The sequence below is a fragment of the Myotis davidii genome, unplaced genomic scaffold (genome assembly GCF_000327345.1).
Source record: "Myotis davidii unplaced genomic scaffold, ASM32734v1 scaffold86, whole genome shotgun sequence".
Taxonomy (NCBI): Eukaryota; Metazoa; Chordata; class Mammalia; order Chiroptera; family Vespertilionidae; genus Myotis; species Myotis davidii.
The window spans coordinates 1,751,863-1,758,640 of NW_006298058.1; the positions used below are offsets into that span (position 1 = coordinate 1,751,863).

At 33.0% G+C, this 6,778-nt stretch overlaps 1 protein-coding gene across 1 annotated transcript in view; it reads right to left on the reverse strand.

Annotated features, from left to right (window-relative positions):
- ENKUR (enkurin, TRPC channel interacting protein) overlaps positions 1 to 6,778 on the reverse strand; it is a 28,658-nt gene that overhangs the window by 16,684 nt on the left and 5,196 nt on the right. The window lies entirely within an intron of this gene.

Sequence of the window (6,778 nt, forward strand, 5' to 3'; positions counted from 1 at the left end):
CCTTTTTTTTCTGATCAGTCTGGAAAGGGGTTTATTAATTTTATTGCTCTACTCAAATAACCAGCTTTTCATTGATTTTCTCTAACGTTTACATATTTTCCATTTCAATAATTTCTGCACTGATCTTTACTATTTCTTCTTATTTTGGATTTAATTTGCTTTTCTTTGTTAAGTTTTTAAGGTGCAAGTTTAGATATTTGACTCTAAACCTTTATATTTTCCTATTACAAGTATTTAAAGCTATAAAATTCCCTCTATGCATAGTTTTTAGCTGCATCCTACAAATTTTGACATGCAACGCTTTCATTTTTATTAAGCTCAGAATACCTTTCTACTTGCCTTCTGACATCTTTGACTTAGGAGCTTGTTTAGATTTTTTGATTTTCAAATATTTTGGGATTTTTTTCAGATATCTTAATGATTCTTAATTATAAAAAAAAGTGTACTTTGCTATTGTTGGCTGGAGTGTTCAATAAATGACAATTAGGTCAAACTGGTTGGTAGTATTCTATTAATTACTAAAATCCCTGACTATAATTGTGGATTTGTCTGTTTCTTCTTATAGTTCTACTAGAGGCCCGGTGCATGAAATTCATGCATAGGTAGGGTCCCTAGGTTGGAGCCTTCTGGCTGCCAGATGGGGCCTTCCTTCCCTGGCTGCTGGCCAGGCTTCCTTCATTCCACACCACCCCTGGTGGTCAGCACATGTCATAGCAAGCAATCACACTCCCGGTCACCAGGTTGAACTCCCAAAGTGACACTTTGCATATTAGACTTTTATATATATAGATTAGTTTTTGTTTTATATATTTTTGACACTGCTAGTAGGTGCGTAGTATTTAGGATTACCATATCTTCTTGAAAAACTAACCACTTCATCATTGCTTTTTAATGCTTTTTAAACCTGCAAAAATTTTGTATTCTAAAATCTCCTTTGTCTGATATGAATATAACCACTCCAGCATTCCTTTGATTTGTGGTGACATAGTATTTTTCCATTCTTCAACTTGTTACTTATTTGTGTCTTTATTTTTAAAGTTTTTTTAATGGAGAGCAAATAATTTTTATTCTTTCTAACAATCTCTTTTAAATGACATGCTTAGACCATTCACATTTAATATGATTTTTAAAATATTCACATTTAAGTTTTCCACCTTGCTATTTGTTTTCTATATATCCCATTGTTCATTCATCCTTTTTAAAAATCCTGCCTTATTTTTATTTATGTTTGGATTTTGTTTTTCTTTTGTGAAAATTCTAAGGATTACTATAAATATATATGTTTAACTAATCACAGGCTATATTCAAATAATGTTATACCACTTCACATGTGGTATAAGAACCTTATAAAAGAATACTTGCATTTATCCCTCTCCCAATCTTTGTCCTAATGTGGTAATATATTTTACTTCTATATATGTTATAAAACCCACAATCATTGTGATAATTTTCCTTTCAGAATCTCTTTAATCATATTTTAAAGAAATTTTAAAAGAAAAAATGTTTATACATATACAGGGTGTCCCCAAAATGTATACACACTTTGATAATTATTCATTCCAATGAATTAAATCTGAAAAGAAAGGTCTGAGCTATCAGCTGTAAAAATGTGTATACATTTTTGAGGGGACACTCGTATTTCCCATTTTCAGTGTTATTTCATTGTGTAAATTCACATTTCATTGTGTAAATTCACATTTCTGACTCATACCCTTTCTTGTGCATTAAGAACATTTTAACTTCCAACTTCTATTGTTTCTGATGAGATATTTGCTGTGCTTCTTTCTTCCTCTTTATGCAATGGGTTTTCCTTTCCTTTGGCTACTTTTAAGATTTTATTATTGGTTTTAAGAAATTTTATTGTAATGTCCCTTGGTATGGTAATGTTCTTCTCCTTTTTTTTTTTCTTCCTCCTCTTTCTTTATTATGATTCCTGGATTTAGGGATTTCATTAAGTCTGCCAATTTTTTTTGTCATTAGAAAAATATTTATTCTGTTTACCCACCTCTCTCCTCCCTTTCTGCCATTCTATTTACACTCATGTTAGGCAGCTGATATTTTTTACAGATCACTGATTCATTTTCCTTTTTCATTTTTTTTGTTTTATTTTGTATTGTTATATTATTATGTCTTCACATTCAACAATATTTTCTTCAGGTTCTTGGATGCTGTTAATCAGTGTTCTATTTTCATTTTAGACATAGTATTCTTTATTCTATAAGTTATATTTGGGTCTTTTTCAAAACCCTTTCATTTTCCCCTGCATTTTGCTCATGTTTTCCTCCTCTACCTTTTTGAAGAGAGAATATTTAAAATAGTGGTTGTCATATCCTTCTCTACTAATTCTCACATTGATACCAATTCTTTGTCTGTATTTACTGACTTTTCTCTTGGTTATGCGTTATATTTCTGTATCCAGAAGAGCTTTGGTCTAGTTCTAGTTTGGCTCCACTCCTGAGGCAATATGAGTACACTCCTCAATGCCCTGTGTCTTAGGTGTTTCCACTCTGGCTGGTGGGAATATGAATTTTATTTGGCTCTGTTGCCTTCTGTTAGTTATTTCGCTGGCCTCAGTAGTTTGATCACATACTTCCATACATCTCTACCTCTCTTTTTCTCTCCCCACCCTCCCACCCCCAATCTGCAGTGCTTCGTTGTGAATTCTACATGCCTTGTCTTGGCCTTCCTGAACCCTAAACTCTGTCTTCTTAACTCAGGAAAACTGCTAGATTTTGTTTCAATTCCTCTTCCCTGGGCTGTGCCCTATAAATTCTCTCCAGAGAATATGTTGGGGCAATTGTAGGGATTCTTCCCCTTTTCTTAGTATCTGAAAACCATTGTTTTATATATATTTTCTGTTGTTTTAGTTGTTTAAGGTGAGAAAGTAAATTCCATCCTTGACTGGAAGCAGAAGTTCACCACATTTAGCAACTTGTATTCTCTTCGTGTTCATGTGGATACGTTTGTTTGAAGAAACATGAGGTGGTTTCTTTCTTTTCGGGGCCTTTCATCAATCTTTAACTCAATGCCTAGGAACCAATTACGGTCCACACTGAACAAACTCATCAGACAGATAAGGTTCAATCCAAACCTGTGTCTTAAAATTTCCACAAAAGTTGGAATTGTCAGATATGATCTTTTGGTTAATAAAATATTCCTTTGGGGGAAAAAAGGAGTAGGTGTACTTTCACCACTTTTTAATTTGCAATCTTGTGATTCAATACATTAGTTTGTGTGAGCTCAAAGTTTACCCATCTGTTACAGAAAACAAGGTATTAATGATACATCTTTATTTTTCTAAATTATAAAAAAGTGAAACAAATAGAATGTCAATTACATCTCAATTTTAAAAGATAATAAAAATCAGGTTCCCCCTTCTCCTCAATCCATTTCCAGAATAAATTTTGTTTTCTGTATTTCTATTTATGTATAAATTGTAACTTAATATTAAAATTTTAACGTATGTGATCTTTTCCCATATTAGTACATGTAAAGCTTATACTTTCTTCTCAATAACTACATTTTATTCAATTTTCTGGATGGTGTAGTTTTATTATAAAGATCTAGAAAATGACTTTATTAGATAATTGGCCATACATTCTACCTTTTATTAGATGTGAGCTATAGATTATTCTAAAACAAAAATTATCATCTTCAAAAAACATACCATAATTGCATTTATTTTATTGCTAATAATCACCACTTAGTGAGTCATATCAACTTTCTAGATATACATTTTAAGGCAGTTTGTCATAATTACCACTCAGATAAATACTGACCAAAAATTGAGACAGGCCCTAACCGGTTTGACTCAGTGGATAGAGCATCGGCCTGCGGACTGAAGGGTCCCAGGTTTGATTCCAGTCAAGGGCATGTACCTTGGTTGTGGGCACATCTCCAGTGTGGGGTGTGCAGGAGGCAATTGATCGATGTTTCTCTCTCATCGATGCTTCTAACTCTCTATACCTCTCCCTTCCTCTCTGTAAAAAACCAATAAAATATGTTTAAAAAAATTGGGACAGTTTGATAAAGCTTGATTGAGATTTTTTTCCCCCTAATACATTAGTTTGTGTATTAATGGTTAACTACTTTTCTTTTCTTTCTTTTTTTAAATTTGGGCCAATAGTATTGCAATGTTTCTCTGTTGCATAGAACTTTAAAACCTAGACTACATTAGAAAATCCTTCCAATTATTTCTTGAAGAGAATTTTGTCAATATACATAAAAACATCTTAAGCCTATTTAAAGGCACTGAAGTGATAGTCTTCAGTTCAGCCTCATGACTATATCAAGTGATTCAATTTCCATAAATGGATGTCAAGTCTACTCCTAGCTTGCTGGGTTGTCAAAGCTATGCTTAGTTGACAACACATATATGTGTCATTGAATATAATTTTGATCTCACTGCTGCTCAATACTTATTGCAAGCTGATGAGAGAAATAATAAATATGGTAGATTATCAAAAGGATATGTTATTAATATTTTCATTTAGATCTGTGCTGTACAATACAGTAGCTACCAACCACACGTGGATATTGAGCACTTGAATTGTGGTTATGTTATATTCTTAAGTCATAGTATTTTAGATATATTGGGTTAAATATGTCATTAAAATTAATTTTACATGTTTTTTTCTACCTTTTAAATGTGGCTATTAGGAAATAAAAATTACACATGTGGCTCACATTTTATTGGATAGTACTCATGTAAAGATCAGAAAAATTATTCACTGAATCAAACAATAGAGTGATATAATTGCATATATCATATCCAGACACATCATATCCATGCCTCTACGTTGCTTTTGTTATGTTTTGGCATGTGGCCACTGGTTAATAATGAGAGTAATATTAGACCTAAGAAACTCAGTGTATTTAATGTAAAAGTGCGGCTAAAATCTTTATTACATTACACACATCGTTTCTTCTCTCTATGAACCAAGGAAGACGTATAATCCTGGCTTCATACCAAGATTACTTCTCAGCTACTGCTTTGCTTTCGTCTTATGGAAAATGTGACTTACACTGTAAGTGACCTTTAGAGGATCATGGGAAGCATGTTCTTCCTTTGGGGGTTGCCCAGTTCTAGTTAGCACTGAATCAAATTTATACCAGACTCCAAGCAAACTTACAATATTTTAAAGCATACATTTCATGTACAAGGAATTTCATGCTCATTTGTGGTATTATTTTATTTTTCTATCATTATTTTTTATTTGCTTTGATATCCTAATTTAAAAAATCTTATTACATTATAATGTGGAAATGTGTAAATAAATACTAAACAGTATCTAATACATGTTAAATTATCTGAAGACTAAAATATAGATGCTATTGAAGCAATAGGTATTCATTAGGTTTGTTTCAATTAGTTACTCAGATTAAAAGCAGTGTGTAAATTGATTAAAGTTATATGCTTTGATGTCAGACTTATCATTCAGTCTTAGCTCTTGTTTATCCTAGCTGCCCTAATGTTCTGGGCCTGAGTTTCTCCTTTCCTACAACTGAGCTAATACTAGTCATCTCATAGGGTTCTTGTGAAAATTAAATAATGATTGTATAAAACAGACCAGTGCCTGGCACATTATAAACACTAATACATCGAACATATTACCATTATTTTATTAGTGGTATTCTTATTGTTACTATTATTACTGGATATTCATCTTGCTTAAATAAAAAAAACACACCTGTTTGACCTTTTTCTTGATTTTACCTGTATCCTAATAGAAAGTCTTATTCTCTAAAAAGCTGAATCATGGTATATAAATGATTATTACAAGAGACAAACACAGATAGATTGACATACTTTCCTGACTTGTATACATATACATCGTGGCATGAGGATAAACAAATTCTCATGCTATGAAGTATATGTATACTATGTTTAAGAACTTGAATCTTGTTCTAGAATGTAATAAATTTCTAAAAAGTGAATCACTCACAAAAGTTCACTTATTCACAAACTTTCCTGACAATTAATTTTAAGAAATATTTTTGGCATATTTTCCTCTCAACATTTTTTAGGTACATGTGAATGTCAGAGATATGTGCTAATATACCACATATTATATATAATCTATAGAAATCTAAATGAGAGGCAGTAACCCACAATGAACAAACATTAAGCCAGTAAATGCAGATGGAAGCTGCATCCTCCTTGCTGACAAAATCCTGTTTGTGAATGTCCTTAGCCTCATCCACATGTCTAAAGAAAAGAGGTGTCTTCTCCCACTATCCCTTTTGCTACTGGTTTCCCAGGTCTTCATTTCTTCTACATTTTAAAAAAATCCTCACCCGAGGATATTTTTGTATTGCTTTTAAATAGAATAGACAGGAGGGAGGGGGTGGAGATGGAGGGGGGAGATAGAGAGATAGAGAGAGAGAGAGAGAGAGATACCCATTAGTTGCTTTCCACATGCACCCCGAATGAAACAGGAGCGAACCCACCACTCTGGTATGTGTCCTTGACTAGGAATTGAACCTTCAACCCTTGGGTCTGCAGGCGGATGCTCTAACCACTGAGAACACTAGCCAGGGCTCTTCTGCATTCTTTAGGTGATTCTATTAATCACATCACAACTTAATCTGTGTATTTGCTTTTCCTGGTTTTGAAATCTATATGAACTGTGAATGAGTATCTACACTGATAAAAGACAAAGATGCTAATTGACCATACTTTCGCTATGCTCTAAGCCACGCCCATTAGCCAATCAGAGCAACTATATGCAAATTAACCCAACCAACATGATGGCGGCTGGAAGCCATGGAGCTGGAG